This window comes from Leopardus geoffroyi, chromosome C1 (genome assembly GCF_018350155.1).
Source record: "Leopardus geoffroyi isolate Oge1 chromosome C1, O.geoffroyi_Oge1_pat1.0, whole genome shotgun sequence".
Taxonomy (NCBI): Eukaryota; Metazoa; Chordata; class Mammalia; order Carnivora; family Felidae; genus Leopardus; species Leopardus geoffroyi.
Genome location: NC_059328.1, coordinates 90,979,121 through 90,998,087, shown reverse-complemented (window position 1 = coordinate 90,998,087; position 18,967 = coordinate 90,979,121).

Genomic DNA, 18,967 nt, shown 5'->3' with positions numbered 1-18,967 from the left:
TCAGTGCATGAACTGTCCACTTCTCTAGCTTTATGTCATTCACAGATTTAATGAACTTCACTTTGCATATCCTTTTAAGAAATTTATATTGTGTGCTACCCATGTACTAAGTATTGGATCAAACACAGCATGGAGATCCATTAGAATAGAATTCTTTTTGAGTTGGTTACAGGCTGGTGGAAAAAGAGGTTTAGTAGCCAAATAATTACGGTGCAAAGTAATATGATTAATAATAATGATGCAATTTTGCATTATGTTAGAACTGACCAAATTAGAGATGACTTCTTTCTCTGGAGAAGGTCCCACTCTGATTCTTCATAAAAACAAAACAAAACAAAAAAAAAAACCAAACCAAAACAAAAATATCCCCCCAAAACTGAATGTTTTAGGACACTAAAAAAAGAAGCCAAATAAAAGATTAGTGTACTGTATACTCATTCTTTATCTCAGACAATGTTAAGCAACTTCAGATATCAACCATTGATTTTCAGCAATCTGACAGAGGGCAGATTTTCTTCATGTGTCTGAGCCGTTCTAGATTCCTCACTGACAGAGTTCACTTGGAGGTAGAGAGGTGAGACAGAGGTGTTTGTTCACAATCTCAGACAAGCTCTGTGTGCATGACTGGATGGCTTCTGGATAGGTGCAAAAATGTCCTGATTTTATCTCTTCTAGGATGTAAATAATAGGCTATCATGATAACTCATCCCATCATAACAGCCTCTGGGTGAGATTTAACCAGTTCTCTCTGTTTATTAAATAGTAAACAAGGGCACTTTCTGAACAAAGGGAGTTTTTCTCAGAATTTTGTAAGCATTATCTGCAATTTGTAATTTGTTTGGTGAACATACACATGTTGGTATAACTTTCTTATGAATAGTATACAGCAGTCATGCTTCATCAAATTCATTTTTTTCTTGAAAGAGGAAAAAAAACATTGATTGCCTAGTGAGTGCTATACAGTGTTCTCTGATTCTTTGAAGGGTATTTTGCCAAGGGTCTCCCAGATCAGTTATTTAAAATCCTATGGAAGTGCAGAGGAGGTAGTAGGATGCTTTCCTGATTTTTCACCAAGGTTCTGAATTTTAAAAGAATTAATTGATCAGACCCATGAAGAGGAAAAAAAAAAATGTGACATGATATCAGAAAATGACATAATTCATAAACTAGAGTAGAGATACTTACGGTATTAGGAACGTTTCTTTAATTTTCTAGGTTGGATACTTAAATAAAGCAGTGACTGCTCAGTATCCTTAACCTGAGTGACTCTTGCCTGTTTTCCCTTGTTTTTTGTTTATTTTCTCACAAGACATAGTAATGGTGGTTTGGAAGATTCAAGTATGAGAGGGGTATTGATAGAATAATTTTCAATCTGTTGTATTTTTAAAAAAATTTTTAGGGGTACCTAAGTCAGTTAAGCCTCAGACTTTGGCTCACGTCATGATCTCACTGGTTGGTGAGTTGGAGCCCCGCATCGGGCTCTGTGCTGACAACTCAGAACCTGGAGTCTGCTTGATTCTGTGTCTCCCTCTCTCTCTGCCCCTCCCCCACTGGCACTCTGTGTGTGTGTGTGTGTGTGTGTGTGTGTGTGTGTGTGTGTGTCTCAAAAACAAATAAACATTAAAAATAATTTTTAAAAAAATTAAGTTTATTTATTTATTTTGAGAGAGAGGTGAAATCATGATCTGAGCCGAGCTTAAGAGTTGGATACTCAACTGACTGAGCCACCCAGGCACCCCTTGATCTATTTTAAATCTCATGTTTTGAAGAATCACATGTTCAAAATAATTTATTATTTTTCTGGGAAATAAACAGTGACTCCTCCATCAAGTGCTTCCATAAATACTCTTTTTGTTTTCCAGTTCCTGTTAGTCAAGCTCCAGCTCAATTTTTAGCCCTCCATTATCATTCTATCCATGTCATATCTCCCTTATGCAAACTTATGAACACATTTTGTTTCAATATATTTATACATGTGGTATTATATAATGCATATTATATAATATACTATATTTATATACTATACTATATATACCATTTGTTCTTTTGACTTTTTGGGTAGGTTTGGTTACTCTGTAGCTTACTTAAGTAAAGAAGTATCTGAGTGTCTCTAATGTACCTAGCATGATTCTAAGCTCTGGGAACACAGCAATGAACAAAACAGATATGTGGAATGTGCACTGTAGTGGGATAGACAGAAAATAAAGATGATTAAAACAGAAAGTGATACCAAAGAAAAAGAAAAAAAATGGAGAAGGGGAACAGGAAAGGGTGACTTAGGGGTTAGTGATTTTGAGTGACCAAAAAGACCTCATTGAGAAAATGATAGTTGAGGGGCACCTGGGCAGCTCAGTTGGTTACACATCTGCCTCCTATTTTGCACTCAGGTCATGATCTCATCGTTTGTTAGATCCAACCCCAAGTAGGGTTCTGTGTTGACAGAGTGGAGCCTGCTTACGATTCTCTCTCCCTCTCTCTCTGCCCTGCCCCACTTGCGCTCTCTCTCTTTCTCTCTCAAAATAAATAAATAAACTTAAAAAAATAAAAGAAAATGATAGCTGAGTAAAGAAAAGATGGGAGTGAGGGAAAGAGCCTTATAAATATCTGGAGGAAGAGCATCCTATATTAATGGGAACAAAATGTGCAAAGGTCCTGAGTTAAAAAGTGCTCTTGGTGAGTTTGAGAAGCAACAGTGTGGTCACTAGGTCTGGAAGTGAAAAGGAGAGACAATAGAGGACCTGATTTTGTGTGGATTTAGAAATCTTCAAAGATGTGGTTTTTACTCTGAGAGAGATGGAAAGGCACCGGGAGATTTAGGATTGATAAGAATGGACTTACATTTTCATATGATGCTATTTCTACCTTCTACTATTTCTACGTTCTACTATTTATTTAGAATAGAATGCATGGGGCAAGAATGGAAGCAGGGAAACAAACCAAAAGCGTATTCTAATCATCCAAGTGGTGAGGGAGGGGAGAAGTGATCTGATTCTAGAAGGCAAAGCTTTCCATTAACTCACTAGCACTTTCCCTGCCCTTGACCTGGAATCAGCCATCAAATTCTAGAACTGGGATTTCTGATTCCTGTTAATGCAGAGGGGTATTTAGAAACCAAGAACTGGACACTATACTCATTGATACTGGGCCATTTCTGTGGACAGAAAATAGATAATTATTACTTCTTAAAATTCCATGTATACCTACTGAGATTTCTAATTCCAATTCCAACTATAAGCTTCTTTCTTGCCTTCCCACATTCCCAATTTATATTTTCCTTCTCCCATGATGAGAATTTGGATCTGAAAATGTTGAAGTATCGTCAATTTCATGATATACACAACAAAACAGTTTGAGTATTGCCACATCTATACTGCTATGAAGACGAATTCTACTAAGTTGAACATGTCTTTGCAATTTTCATTGTCTTTAGACTGACAGTATATAATCAATGTGTACAGATATTTTTTAGATTAGTATAGTTTTTCCCTATGTGGTTATATATTCTATTTGTTGTGCTATTTATTTTATGTGTTTCTATTAGTATTCAATTTTATATTTCTCTCTTTAGTTTTTATTAATTTATTTTTTAATTGTAAAACATCAGATTGATCCCACAAAGAGCTATTCCCAAAGAGGTGTTACTTCCTGCCATCTGATTCCCATCTACCAATTAGCTAATTACATTATTACTTAGTTATCATCGCTGTATTTCTTTTTACAAAAATAAACAGGTACACGTGTGCATCTTTCTCTACTTTTTTCTAAGAGACAGTAAATTGCACTTCTATCTCTGTACACTGCTTTCTCACTTAATAATATATACTAGAAATTATTCCCTGTTCATTCATAAGGATTCTCCTTCTTCTTCTATAGATCTGTGAGCATGGATGTATGAAACATAGTTCACTTAGTTATTTTCTAGGTACGAGCCTCTAAGTTCTTTCTAATATTTTGCAATAACAAAAATGCTGCTATGAAAAACCTTGTGCATACATATTTCCTTATTTAAGTTTTTTAATGTTTATTTATTTTTGAGAGAGAGACAGAGCGCGAGCAGGGGAGGGGCAGAAAGAGAGGGAGACACAGAAACCGAAGCAGGCTCCAGGCTCTGCGCCGTCAGCGCAGAGCCCCATGAGGGGCTGCACTCACAGACCACGAGATCATGACCTGAGCTGAAGTCATAAGCTTAATCGACTGAGCCACCCAGGCACCACCGTATTTCCTTATTTGTGGAGGAATATACAGAAAATTCCTAAAAGTAGGATTGCTAATCAAAAGGTAAATGCAAATGTAGTTTTGTTAAATATTGCCAAAAGAGCCTTCAGAGGAGTAATACTATTTTGCATGCCCACAAGCAATGTATGAAAGTGCCTATCTTCTGACAGCCATTCCCTAGTCACAATAGAAAGAATGTTGTCACCTTTTGAATTTTTGCCAAACTTGACACTATCTCAGTGTAGTATTAATTTGAATTTTTATTATTGGGAGAAGACAACTAAATTTTTGACATGTGCAATTAGGAGAATGGAGATTTCCATTAACTACATTGTGGAATTTTTTTTTTTAAAGCAAGTTTTGTAGTCACTATCCGAGTCTCAGTTTTGGACACGTTAATTTTAAGTCATCTATTGGAATTGGAAGTGAGTGCGTTAAGTAGAAAGTTGGTACATAAGTCTAGAGTTCCAAGGAATAGTCTGAGCTACAGATATAATTTTATGATATTATAAATATATGACATTTACATGCTTGAGACTTGATGAGATCAAGAAAGGAGTGTATTATTTATGAAAGAAGAGTTACAAAAATTAAGTCCATGGGCTCTGTAACATTGAGAAATTGAGTAAATGAGGAAGAATCAGATAAAGAGATTGCAAAGGAATGTTCAGAGGGGCAGAAATCAAATAGGGAAATCTGATGTCCTAGAAGCCACATGGAGAAAGTATTTTAAGGTAGAAAGACAAATGTTGCAAACAAGGTTAATCATTTGAAAACTGACCATGGAATTTCATGACATGGAGGTCTTTAGTGACCTTGGTAAGAGCAATCTTTGTGGGTGTTGGGGTGCAAGACATTGGATTGGGTTCAAAAGAACAGGCAAAGAAAACAATGGGACAGATTTTTAATTAGAATAAGCAATGAATTGTGTTCATTTATTAATTTCACAAATCAGTAAGAAATTTTATCATCAATTTCTCCTTTGGAAATAAGAATTTCATTTCATTTACTTTTATTTATTAAATATCAATGAAGATGAAATCTTTGACACATTTGGCTATATTGGGTCTGTTCAATGAATGCATGATTTCCTACTTCTTTATCTAAAGTTCAAACATCCAGGACAGAACAGTAATAGAATTAAAATATCACCCATCTGCTTTAGTAAGTATGTATGTATGTATGTATGTATGTATGTATTTAACAAACCATTAGCAAGCCTTGGGCATGAAGAGCACTAAAAATTTAAAACAAGCCAGTACTTGTTACATGCTTACTCTGTGGAAAATCCTCTGCTCAGTGCTTTTTATCTCTACACATTCTTTTTTTTAAATTTTTTTTTTTCAACGTTTTTATTATTTATTTTTGGGACAGAGAGAGACAGAGCATGAACGGGGGAGGGGCAGAGAGAGAGGGAGACACAGAATTGGAAACAGGCTCCAGGCTCTGAGCCATCAGCCCAGAGCCCGACGCGGGGCTCGAACTCACGGACCGCGAGATCGTGACCTGGCGGAAGTCGGAAGCTTAACTGACTGCGCCACCCAGGCGCCCCTCTACACATTCTTATTCAACCCTCACGACAACCCTGTGAAGTAGGTACTGGTCTTTTCTTTCTTTCTTTCTTTCTTTCTTTCTTTCTTTCTTTCTTTCTTTCTTCTTTCTTTCTTCTCTTTCCAATGTGGGGGAGGGAGAGAATCTTTTTTTTTATTTTTAAGTTTATTTATTTTGAGAGAGAGAGAGAGAGAGAGAGAGTACATGTAAGCAGGGGGAAAGGCAGAGAGAGAGATGGAAAGAGAGAACTCCAAGGAGGCTCCATGCTGTCAGCACATGGGGCCTGATCCCACAAACTGTGAGATCATGACCTGAGCCAAAATCAAGAGACAAATGCTTAACTGACTGAGCCACCCAGGTACCCCAGTACTGGTGTTCTTTCTTTTGTAAAGAGGTGAAAACTGAGATTCATAAAGGTTAGGAAAATGGTTCAAGGTCAACCCAATACTGTAAATCAGAACCAAAACTTGGATTTGGCTCTTTCCTGATTCCCTAGGTCATGTTCTCAGCCATGGCTCTGGAGAGAGGTAAAATAGATTCTTCCATTTTAAGACATTGTTCTATATAGACTTAATGAGAGTAATGGTAGTAGATTAGTGCACTCGAGGATGGTCAAGAATTCTCTGTTGGTGAAGGCAAGAGGAAAAATGACCATCTTCACGAACTGATTCACAGAGACTAGTTTTGCATAATGAATACTCCTTTTATGGAATTACCACTATGTGACAGGCATCTGCTGGGCACTAGAGAAATGGTAGTAAGTCAGCTGCCTACATGCAAGCTGCCTGAAGTCAAGTGTCCTGTCATAATTGTGGGGGTTACTTCCAGGTCATGTTGGCCTCTGGGGATTCCCTGTTTGGCCTCCTCCAAACCACGGAATTTGATTTATAAGAACATATTACCAAGATGACCTACTTTTCTGTTCAGCTTGACTAAATTTTAGGCACTTTTCTTCCTAACTGTAGATACCTGGCCTCCTTTTTCTTAGAGTACCTACTTTAGAAAACTTGCAATTATACATTCTTTCTCTACCTCTTTGAGATCTAAATCTTATATAGCCCAGGAATATCTTTCTTAAGGATCTGGGAGACATCCTTTTGAAATATAATTATCAAGAAAGATAGGGCTCCTAACTCCCAATCTCTGTGAAAGAGTAGGAGCCTAGCTTTGAAAAGTACCAAGGAGCAAATACAGATGCTTTAATCACCTTTGACCAGCCTCCTCTTAAAGCCCTCCAGTCCTTTTCCATTAGCTCACTCCGGTGCTTAAAATTTCTCCTGCCTTTTTTTTTGTTTGTTTGTTTGTTTCAGTGTAGTTGAGTTCAATCTCTTGCCCCTATTGAATAAAGTCTTCCTTGACTGATCAACCCTAGCAACTTAACCTGGTGCAACTTCTCTTTGACACTTGTGTTATGAGCATGGTGGAGTCAAGAAGACCAGGATATAACAGCAGTGATTCATTCAAAGGGGAAGAGTTCCTGTCATATGATGACTTGAAACAGAAGCCACAGAACCCTATATACACTCCTTACAGTGAAATGAATTTGTATTTCTGAAATAATGTTGTTTGAAACCACAGAATGCCAGAGCTTGAAATGGACTTAATGTCAGTAAATCCACTCCCCTTGGTTTACCAATGAGGAAACAGGTCATGTGCCCAAAGTTGACCCCTATGGTCATAGTTGTAACTCTAAAGCTGGGCTTAGTTCAGCCCATTTGGGGAAGACCTGTGTTTTATGTTTGTTGTAGATATATTCAAGAATCTTCAATCTACTAGCCATAAAGGCACATCTTGTATACTTATGATATTACTACTACTTTGATAAAGAGTTTGATAATAATTGAAGGGGGTAACTTACATAAATTGTCATACTCTGTGTCTTTTACCAACACAAATATTTGAGCTAATGTCTTGAACTTAATATGAAATACTATGTCATATGCAGCCTCATTGTTGGAATTAAGACTTACCAGTCAATGCCATATATGGTTTTAATTTTAAAACATCCAATCTTGCTTCAAGCTGTTAGGAAAATTAAAATACATTATTTTTAGGTTTTACAGCATTTTCAAGTAGTTTGTTGTCATGAGATGAATACTGCAACATCAGTTTTTTTTATTCATGATGCTATTTAAATAAATATCAGGTTTTTGTATGTGCTGTTCAACTTCTCATTATCATGCAACAAAGCCTTTCCAAATTGCCTGAGGTTAGTGCCTTTGCTAGAACCCATGAGATTGGAAAACATAGCTAGAGTCATGAGAAAGTTAACTGACCTATATTTGCAAAAAAATATATAATTAAAAAAAATTAACATCAAGGTCACATCACCAGATTTAGCCATTATCAGACTTGAATCACTAAAGATTAAAGCTCATAATGATTAATTCATAGCAATAGAATCTATCTCTGTGTGGTCATCTGCATTTAGCACCTGGATCAAAAAATTTGGCTTGAGAAATATCCTGGGTCAAAGAGACTGTTTGAGGTTGCCTGGATTTAAAAGTAGTTTAAAATAAGCCCAAATGAAACTCATAAATTATCCCTTATTTTTACCATAAAAAAGAGTCAAATGGAATGACTATACTATAAAGCTAAGCATAAGGTGTTCTGCTCCTGAGTTGAAAGGTTTATGACTCATTTAAAAGTGCCTATTGGTGATGACTAGAGCTTAGTGGGAAGGACATTTTGATGATCGGTTTCAAAGTGTCAGTTCATCTACTTAGTGTTGTAAATGGAAAGAAAATGCCATGTAGCAGCTGTTTTGTGTGCATAACAAATGGTTAAGTACTTATTCTATCACTTGGCATAATAACTTTCTGCATTTGGAAATACAAAAAGATCAAAACATTTAACGTGCTAAGGAGCTAGAGCACATGGTAATTGACCAGTTACATTTGACCCCCTTTCGCTTGCCTGAGAGCTCTCACACCAGCCACTAGTGACACTGAAGTCCTTCCCTTATGTTTTTGTTGAATCCTATCTGATGCCAGTTCACAAGTCCTCGTGTGCAATTCTGAAATCTAAACGTTTATGCATCTGCTGTATGCTTTTAGAAAGCCTCTTTGGTAAGAAATACTGACTTTAACTGATGTGAAACAATTTATATTTTTATCTATTGCATTTTAGTGTAACTTGATTTGTTTCACTGCAGAAATACTACTGGGTTTGATTAGAGGGATCTTCGCTAGACCCTATGTGGGCATGGCATATAATGTGGTACAGGGACTGCATTATCTTCCTAAAATCTGAAAATCTCTGCATTCTTTTTTTTTAAATTTTTTTTAAGGTTTATTCATTTTTTAGAGACAGAGAGAGACAGAGCATGAGTACGGAGGGGCAGAGAGAGAGGGAGACACAAAATCTGAAGCAGGCTCCAGGCTCTGAGCTGTCAGCACAGAGCCGGACAGGGGGCTTGAACTCAAGAACTGTGTGATCATGACCTGAGCTGAAGTTGGATGCTCAACCGACTGAGCCACCCAGGCGCCCCAAAATTTCTGTATTCTAAAGCCCACCTGGTCCGAGAGGTTTTTTTGGGGGGAATTGCAAACTTTCATCCCTTATTCTATATTGCATACTCTGGCAGCCATGACTAATGTTTGCATCCTCTCTTCCAGAGAGCGTTGTTGTGGCTGGAGTGGTTGCCCATCCAGGCCTTATATTTGCCAGCCCCTCTTGCAGCAGATGTGACCCCATGACTCCCTGTCACCAATAGATTATGAACATCAGTGAGAAATGTCACTTCTGGGTCAAGCCTTTCTTAAGAAGCAGGTGAGGTTTCTTTTTCTTTCTCCTGTTGGCTGGGAACCGAGGACTCCAAGACCCAAGTTGAAGGCAGAGCCACAAGGTGGAAGGAACCCAAGTCTATAAATCATTATAGGGAAGAATGCTGTTCACTGCCCAGAAATATCAATGTGTGTTGTTAAATGAGTGAGAAATAAATTTCCTTGGTCTAACTAAAATCCTGAATTGTTATGGCTTATTTGTTACAGAAGTGTTGACAAACATACATTCTGTTATGTGATTGATTATGTGTTATTTTCTAAATATTAAAAATATGTAGTTACTATATATTCCCGGAGAAATGCTACTGTGCTTTATACCTTTATCTAGTTAATTGCACCAGGAAAGAGGTACTGTAAAGAAGCTGCTTTTACATAATTGAAAGAATTATCTGGACTTTGGAAACTGAAAAACTGTATTAAAAAATCTAAGTGTCATTTAACGTTGTGTAACTTTGAGCATTCCACAATTTTTCCAAGCCATAGTTTTCCCACCTGTGAAGCAGAGATAATGATATGCATGTGGAGAGCTGTTATGGAAATATCTAGCACATATCAGATGGCTTTGCATAAAGTTGTGGCCAACAAGGATAATGCTTAACATCAGTGCTCTAAAATGTTTTTTGAAAAAACAAAGCAGTAACCACTAGAAGTATATAGAGATTTATAATTTGTGACATGTTTTCATTATTTTATCTCATTTTATTGACATGGCGACTTTGAAATGTCACTATGGTTAGCAATATTGTTTTTACAATTAAAAACGAAGAGGCTCAGGAGTTCTTAAAACTCATACATGAGAATATCAGAGGTAGAAGCTAATTCTTCTGACATCTACTTCCATGTTCCTCCTCCCACAACAAAATCTTAAAATAGATAGGTTCCTTTTTTTCTCTTCTATTCTTGGGCAAGTATTTGGAGAAAGTACTTCTGTGTTGTTTCTTTGCTTGTATAAGACCAAGGATACTGCAGAGACTGAGTATAAATCTTAAGCAGGTGTTTATTTATGCATCTAGGCATAAGTTTGCTTGGTCAGCCTAAGATCTATCAATCATTTCTCTGGTTTATTGGAGCAGATATTGACATCGTGAAGACTTCGTAATAATTATAACATCTTTGACTACTTACCGCATACCCTCTACTCTCTTCAATGTTTTTTATACATGAATTAATTTTATATTTACAACAACCCTACAAACTAATTAATATAATTATCCCCACTTGACATATGAGAAAACTGAGGCACAGTGCAATGAAGGTACTTTCTCAAGGTGACATGGCTATAAGCACCTGAGCCAGCTTATTTAGTGTCTGCCTCCAGAGCCTATGCTCTTGAATGCCAGGCTATCACATCTCTCAACATGTGTCAGTATTATTTAATTGATAGTAAGTTTTTGTTCTACAGAATTAATGAAATGGAATTTCCAAATTAATACCATAGTTAGTGTCTAGGGTGGAATTCTTAAAGTGTTGGAAACTGTTTTAGTTTTGATCTAGAAAATTGCAGTTTCACTTTATTTTTATAATTTTTATGAAACAGGTCCCTGTCTCAATGAATTTGGAGACTTATGCTCAATAGCAAGTCCCAATAGGAGGAAGGATATTTAAATGGGGGTGAAGAGGAAGGCAAGGGAGGAGAGGCCCAAATTCAGAGGTAAAGAGATATAGAGGTAAGAGATGCAAAGGAAAAAAATAAGGAGTGAAAAAAAATGCTGAGAGACTCAGATACCAGAAGAGTCAGCAGAAGAAATGGATGACATATGGAACTAACCACTGGAGGGAGACACTTACCACATTCCCAGATCCTGTCTCCTGGATGGATGGGACCTGGGAAACCAAACAGGGATAGACAGGGGGAAATGTTGAGCGCATTAGCTACCTTGAAGAGCTGTTACTTCATAACTAATCGAGCATTAGTTACTTCCATTGAGTCTTGATGGTCTTGACTATTATCCCATCCCATATTCCCATGAAGAATACACCCTCACAGGTGGTCCTTAAGGAAAACTCAACAAGGGGTGCCTGGGTGGCTCAGTTGGTTAAGTGTCCGACTTTGGCTCAGGTCACGATCTCCCAGTTCATGAGTTCGAGCCCCGTGATGGGCTCTGTGCTGTCTCTCTCTCTCAAAATAAATATACATTAAAAAATTAAAAAAAAAAGAAAAAAAAACTCAACAAAATCACTAGTGCTATAATGCAAATATGCTTCTGCTTTTGAGATTTTCAGAGTTCTTTTAAACATTTGGTCACCATATAATTTTAGCCAGTACCTCTCTTGTGTTTTGAAAATTGACCATCATTTACTTAGTGGTTTGTCTCTTTTCATGCATTAATATGTGAGGTATCATAGTAGATTAATTAAAGGGGGAACTCTCAGAGCTTTTCCACTTCCTAGATTTGTGACCTTGAATATGTTACGTAACCTCTCTAAATCTTAGTTACAACATTTGAAGCTGGACAATAATAAAAGTACCTACTTCATAAAACCGTAGTGATAATTTAATGAAATAATGTTTGTAAATCACTCAATGCAGTTCCTGGCCCATAATTAGTGCTCAATAAATATAGACTCTTATTAAACTGGTGATACACTTTATGAAGTTGATTTACCTTTCCAAAGTGAGCAATGTCACTCTCTTCTTGCTGGCAGTAATCAGCTCCCCAATCTATCTCACAGTGCCACATTGCCTTGGCCTGTGTGCAGGGACTGGAATGGGATGAGGGAAATTGACTGAATTGGCCTAGGGTCCAGTGTTAGACCCTGAATGTGTGGCACCTGGGAAGCTCCCCCTGGTTGACACTGAAGAAGTACCCTCCTTACTGAAATGTCTCTCAAAAGGAACAAAAACAAAATGGGTTGAACCAAGGGCAATTAAGTACAATGACAGATGAGAGCCTGAGTTTCCCATCCAATTTACTAAAAAGACTCACTCCAGGGAGGGAAGACCACATGTATAGGTTCAAGTTTAAACAGAGAAAACTAGATGCTACGAACATCTCAAAGCCTGCGGGGTACAGAAAAGCAATGTGAATGAGAATCTTTGTATGCCAAGTCTTGAATTAATTGAGTATAGTTTCAGAGAGAAATAATATGAAGGGGAAATCCTTTTAGGTTATTTTTTCCTTCCTTTAATTGTTAAGTAACTGAGTCCTCAGAGAGAGACTAATATCCCCACTTTTGCTTTGTGGCCCCATGGTGGATATGAGACCAAAAGTGATTGTTTGTTAAAATATTTACGTCCTTGGGCTTCACGTGAGCTATTACAATCACTTCAAGCCCACAGGCCTCCATCAATTTTATGAATGTCATTAATCTTGTCCCTTAACCATCTTGGCCTTCGGTTTTTGTTCTCTTCTACCTTGCCTTGTCCTTGATAGTAAAGAGCAAGGCGTATTCAATCTCAGAAAGGGGGATGAGTCTCTTTCTTCCTCATCACCAACACAACCTGGCTGTGCACACACTGTGAATTCTCATCACTACTTTTGTCAACGTATTGAAAATTAAGGCATTTTCCTTCCTTTTGCACAAATATTTTATCTTTAAAGAAATTTTAAGTGATATCTCAGAGTTTCATTTGACACCAAGAAGTCTCTGAGGTTGACAAAAAGGGTTGGCTGTGGATCAGAATAAAGAACAAGTTTGAAGAGCAAAGGTTAAGGATGGAATCTGCAAGGGGGATATTAAGCAATTGTCCTCAAGTTCATAGCCTTTAAACCAGAATGGTGAAAACACAAATTCAGGGAGTCACAGTTGCTGGTTAACTAGAAGCTGTGCTTTAGTTATTCTGTCATGTATCGTGCATTTGTTCATTCAATAAACATTTATTGAACTCCTACTATCTGTAGGGTAGAGCACTTTTTGTTCTGGATGGAAAGGCAGACATGTTAATTACTGCTATAAAACTATAAAATACACACATATACTAGGTTACAAACAGATACAATATAATACAGATACAATACAGACATAGACAAAGAGCTAAGGACACCCGGAAAAAGGAGCAATCAATTCTCTCTGGAAACTCTGATAGCTTTATGTCTAGAGAAGGGAAAAGGGAGAAGGGCATTGAAATGATGAGATATGCTGGTGTTCACCTGCCCTGCAGGGGCCAGTGGCCAGTGGCAACCTGAGTTACCACTGGAGCTACTAGCAGTCTTCTTTATAGGATGACTGCACATGCTGTTTTGCAGGGGGTGGCTCTGGTTTATACCATTTATACTGGTGTAATTATTAATTCAGTCCCCTTTCACCGTCCAGAGAGAATGACTGGTTACCCGCAGCCCCTCTGCCCTTTGGTAATAGGTGCTCCTCTCTGTCTCTTGCTCTCTCGCTCTAATTTTTCCTCCAGATTTGCAAAGAGGAAAAGCATTCAGGGCATGACCCTCAACCATAAACCCTGAAGGTGAGGACTGTCAGAGGACTGAAGAGCCATGGTCAGAGAGTATGAGGTGTGGGGCTGAGAAGATGGCCTTGAACTGAGAAAAGGGCAGCATAGGGTATTCTTTGACTAGGCTTTTGCCTGGAGTTTTCCTTATGTGTTGTGTGGAATATTGCATAACAGATAGTTCATGGATAAAACGTTTTCTGCTTATACATGCTTAATAAATGCTATATTAAGCAAGTGTAAACTGGTTTCTTGACTCAGGATTCCTGATGACATTTTAGGTGCTTGATTCCCACATCATCTCTACACAGAGCTGTGTCCAACACGCCATGTGCCCAGACTTAGACATCCAATCATGGAGCCCTCTCTCCGGAGCATCTTACAGTGTAAGCCTTTATTTCAGGAAACCCAGCTTCAGGCCCTGAACTCCATATGTTGCTGACTTTAGAGAAGATGAAGTTTTCTTTAGTAATTCACTGGCTGTCCTTTATTTATGTTATTGGACTTTTCTACTCAGTTACCATATGTCTCTGTCATTGGTTTATTTGTTTGTTTTTCCAAATGGATGGTGGATCTGAAAAAATGTTTGTATAAGGAATTCACCACATCATTGTCACTCTGTAGACCTCTTATTTTCTACTTAAAGAAATGGAAGCACAGAAAAATGAAGTAAATAGCCCCATTAAAAATAGATTTATTATTTGTCATCATAAATTTCCCATAGGCTGTTGGCTCATCATCTATGAAGGTGGCAGGAAACCCCTGAGGTAGGGAGACCAGACACCTGAACCCTCATACTCCACCATTCACTAATGACTCATGTAACTTCGCAAAAACCCAAGATGCAAGTAGTCTTCTGTATAAATGAGGCATTGTGGGATTAACTGTGTTGTCTCAGTTCTAAAATTCTATATTCCAATATTGTAAGTCTTATTTTGCTTCCAGCATATAGAAGACTCTGGAACAACAGGATGAAGCAATTTGACCTGGAGCAAGTGACCCATCAGAGCAGAGATGGGATCCTGGGGATTGTGTTTCTAGTCAGTTGCCTACTAGCCCTTTTTGAAAATTCTCTGCCTTCCTTTTTACATTTTTTTGAAGTTCTTCAAGATACAAAATAACTTATGAAAAACGAAGCCGAATTCCCCATACCAACATTTCTTTCATACATAAGTCTCAAAGTTCACTGGGGATTGTAGACTAACATTTCCTAACATCTCAGTGACACTCCCTTCCCCTCTTCCCGCAGATCCAAGAAATTCGGGTCAGAATATAACGAAAGTAGGTGTGATGCCCTTGGCAGGGTGGAGACAAAGACTGAATACATCAACAAATGGCTCTCCCTGTTCCAAAGCCCTCCCCCACTGAAGAGCAAGTCCCAGCCTTTTTCTAATATTAATGAATTACTTTCGAAATTTACACAGATAAATAAATCACTCAGAGAATGTGAAACACTAAAAACAGAAAAGTGGCAGGCTGACAAACCCAGGCCTGGCAAGTGCTTTGATTTATTTTGTCTCTGCGCCTGAGGGACAAAGTAGGTAATTTTCCAGTGTGAGGGTAATTATCCCCTGCTGGGCATCTTGGGAGAGGACCCCTGGAGCTGTGGGCTGACCTTGGCACTTTTATCTTTTAGTTCACGCCCACATACCACTGGAGAGAAATCCTATATTGCAAAGAGCTGCTCTCTTATTCCCCCTCACTTGCTTGGGGTCACTGGATTTGTTCTATTCTCCCTAGTTTTCTCCTCGCAGAAGAATTAAAAGCAGGTGGTGAAAAGTGCACCGGTTAAGCTAAACGTCAAGTTCGAATGCTGTCTTTTTTGGTCACGGCCTTGATCTGAGTCTGCCTAGATCTAAGTGACCTCACCTTCGAAACCCTAAAATTGTCATGTGTCTAGTGCTTCAGGTATAAGTGGCTAATAAAAAGTCAACTTGGATTAGTGAGAAGCAGCTTTCTAATAGAGCTGACACAATCAAGCGGGTCAGTAGAGGGGATATGAAAGGATCTTCTCTTACAGCGGAAGGGGCATTTCAGAGCAAGCCAAATGCTTTAGAGGAATTTCAGAATGTTCCATCTCCCTAACACAATTTAATGCGTTTTATAATTAGTTGGGGATGTGCCAGAGAGCTTTAGATTGCCTCATTTTCTTCTTTAGCTTTTGATTCGGTTCTACTCTTTCTTTGTAGCTCTATATTACATTTACAAAAATGGGACCATTAGCATACCCCCTCCTGTTCAGCGAATTTTTCTTTTCATTTAACGGTGAGTTTTGAGTATCTCGCTTCAAGGATCACTCAGGGATTAAGAATGGAGCTGCCCAGGTGTGAATCCCAGTTCTTCCACTTATGAGCTGTGTGACTTTGAACAGGTGACTTGACACATCTGTGCTTTAGGTTCATCATCTTTAAAATAGGGATGATGATAGTATCTTACCTATAACGTGGCTATGAGGATTAAATGTTATGAAGCCTGACATACCTGTGAGGCATATGTGAGTGTGTGTGTATGTGTGTGCATACAGGTGAGTGTGTGTGTATATATAATTTTTTTTCTAGTCACTCAGTAGTTTTACATTTTATGGATATGATGAAGTTTTGGGGTGATGGTGGGGTGGTCTGGAGCCGACAGCCAAGAAAGAATTCTGGAATACGTCTTTGGTACAAAGACACTGGGATCATGTTGGGTAACTCATTATATACCCTCAGGTGGGGGGGGTGGTCAGGGATAGAGTAAGTCTGTATAGAATTTTGGAAGCAAGGTTTCCAGGACCTTGAGGGACTAGCTGTTGCTAGGGAAACACCATTTAATAAAACCTCAGTCATGAGACCCTTCAGATGTATATTGGGGGGGCCATAGGCTTGGAGTATGATTGCCAGCATGTATTTTGGGGCAGTTGAGATAAAGGAAGTTGACTTATAGGATCCTCGAGATTGGGGTAATGTTAAGCCAAGGTTCTTTTTTGCCACTAGCAAAGTGCCATCATCCAGGCAGCTGAGCTCCTAGAGGGAGGTCACTCTGCCGGTTTCAAGGACTTGTCTATGGGCTGTAGGCAGTAAGGGAATTTAATTTTTAATTTGCCTTAGTTTCCCACATCACCATGGCAAGCACTTAGACCCCTTTCCTTTGTTCTTGTAGCCAGGAGTGTCCAAGGAATATCACACAGATCCCACCTGTGGGGGGTGGGGTGCCAGTCTGCATTTTGCCCTCAGCCTGCCCCAAGCTCCCTCATCAGATATACCCTAATTTATTCAATAATTCTACAGCTAACAGTCATTTGAGTTATTTATTAATAATTTTTCTTTATATCCTTTTGTACACAATTCTGTGCACATTAGGGCTAACTATTAAGACTTTTCACATTTTCTCCTCATCTTTCCCTATAAATATTAAACTATATTCCTTCTCTTTATATCTCCCCCACCCCATTATACTTTCTAATTAAAATGAGGAAGGTTTTTTGACTATAGAGACAGAGCTCAGTTCACATATTTGTTCTTTTAAAAGGTCCAGTGTCTAAAAGCTTTCTTTTTGCCATTGTCCAGTGAACTGGCTACATTCTTTTATTCTGGGCTTGATTACTTAGGTCATAAAGAAAGCAAAAGTGGACATCTTCTTAGCAGTTTATTTTTATCATCATTTTTCATCTATCACTTTTGCAGCTGACATTTTATGTTAAGGGTCACTCTGCTCCTGACTTTTGTAACTTTATTTCTACAACTCTTCCTCTGCTGCTTCTCTCTCCCATGTGTGTGGGTAGTAGGGTTAAGGGAGATAAATGAGACACATTCTTGCAGTCAAAGGAGCTAAGGGAAGAGGAAAGACAGCCAATGTGGTCTGACTTGTAGCAAGACTGACACAAATACTATTTGATACTGAACAAAAGAAGTAAGCCTATCAAGGCAACATGGTGTGAAGATCCCTATGAGAAAGAGATTGCAGAAAAGGAAGCCAGAGTGAGGAGTGATTGCTTATCTGCTCCTTGCCTCTGGGTCTATGAGGCAAAGGACCTGAGGCTGGTGGTAGGTCAGAAATACCACCTTCTATTGAAGAGGATACTTGAGCTTGAAATTCTTTTAAAAAATGAATAGGAAAAAATTAGGATAGTACAAAAAACAATACACTGAAAACCATTTAAGATTCAAAAAATTCAAAATTCAAATATGCTAAATATCTACCATTTACAAAAAAAAAAAAAAAAAAAAAAAGGGGAAATGTTTACCCAAATGCCCATGTGATTAAAAAAAAAAGTCACTACCAGGTTTAAAATAAACAATAAAAGTATATTTAAAAGTCAACTCTATCTTTGGACGCCTGGGTGGCTCAGTTGGATAGGCATTTCACTCTTGATTTTGGCTCAGGTCATGATCTTATGAGTTCTAGCCCTGCATCAGTCTCTGTGCTGACCATGCAGAGCCTGCTTGGGATTCTCTGTCTTTCTCTTCCTCTCTGCCCCTCTCTTGTGTCTCAAAATAAGTAAATAACAACTTTAGAAAAACATAAATAAATAAATAAATAAATAAATAAATAAAAGTCAACTCTATCTTGAGTTATTTTTGAAGTAAAAACAACTTCAATAATTTGGACAGTAAAATTGCTTTCTCAGTGTTCTTCCCCCCAAATGACCAAAATGTTATATTTAGACAGAATTGTTTAATTAAAACATAAATGGAAAAGTAGAAAATGTTGATTTTCATTTCAAAATAATTCACTGATATGCTTAAGTTTTCCACAATCTTTTGCACCAGTGAATAGTAAATTCTAAATTATTTTGAGCTTTTCCAAAAAATTATCATTTATTTCCAATAAATATTCAATTTCCTATTGATTGCTTGTTCCCTCCTTCCACAAGGAGCAAAAGAGAATTCCACTTCATAGTATCAAAATAATCATCATTCTGGAAAAAAAAAAAAAAAGCCTTAATGAATGTTTCTGTGGGCTTTGGGAATTCTACCAACCCAGGATAAAAGACAACCAGACATACATCAATTTTTATTGTTATGTTCACCAAACTCTCAGATTTACAACCTATTAA